Source organism: Alligator sinensis, unplaced genomic scaffold (assembly GCF_000455745.1).
Source record: "Alligator sinensis unplaced genomic scaffold, ASM45574v1 scaffold317_1, whole genome shotgun sequence".
NCBI classification, from domain to species: Eukaryota; Metazoa; Chordata; order Crocodylia; family Alligatoridae; genus Alligator; species Alligator sinensis.
The window spans coordinates 471882-472781 of NW_005842582.1; positions in this window are offsets into that span (position 1 = coordinate 471882).

Consider the following 900-nt stretch of genomic DNA (forward strand, 5'->3'; position numbering starts at 1 on the left):
TTCCGCGGCCCCCCCGCATGGAAACTGCTGCCCCAGGACAAGCTGTGAAGCAGGGACTCCCGCTCCCCAGGGACACCCAAAGTGCGGTCCCAAATGGAGCATCAGGCCCCTGTTAGTTACATTTCTGGGCGTTGGAGCCCTGTCTAATACGGCACTAAATGTAATGTGTCCACTTAAAAAAACAAAAATACAACACAAAACAGTCAAGGCAGCTGGAGGCCAGCTCTCCCCAATATTTGCTGCCCCCAGGTACTGACTTGAACCCCTGTCTGACCTGCCCACTGCCGCAGCGTCTCCTCATCCCAATGTACAGCACTGACCCAGGCATGAACACACGTGCCCTCAGAGGTTGGGGGGTACAGCGACCCACCTGCAGGCAGCGGCGGTGGTGTCAGTGGCAGGGATGTGGCTCTGATGAGTGGGGAGCTCATGCAGGCAGCCACAGTGGTGTTGACAGTGGGCTGAGCAGGGATCTCAGGTAGCCATGGCAGTGTCAGTGGCGGGGAGGGGGGAGGTGAGCACCAACCAGTCATTGGCAACCATCCACAGATGCCACCAGTGATGGTGGTGGCCAGTAACGATTGGGGACTGCCCACAGATGCCGCCAGCGATGTCAGCAGCGAGGAGGGTGGGGTGGTGAGCAGTGACTGTAGGTGCAGCCAGCAGCGTCAGCGTCGCTTTTTGCAGGGGGTGCACTGCCAATCTCAAGAGGTGCATGTGCACCCACATGTACCCCCTGTGCATTGCCAATGGACCCATGCTCTGAAATCTTTCATTAATCTTCTCTGTCCCCCGTGTATTGTGTCCTTGCACTGTCCACAAACACACCCCAGTCCTCATCGCCAACCTAGGGACCCATGGCTCTTTGGTGCTCCCACTGCATCCACACCCTGCTGATCC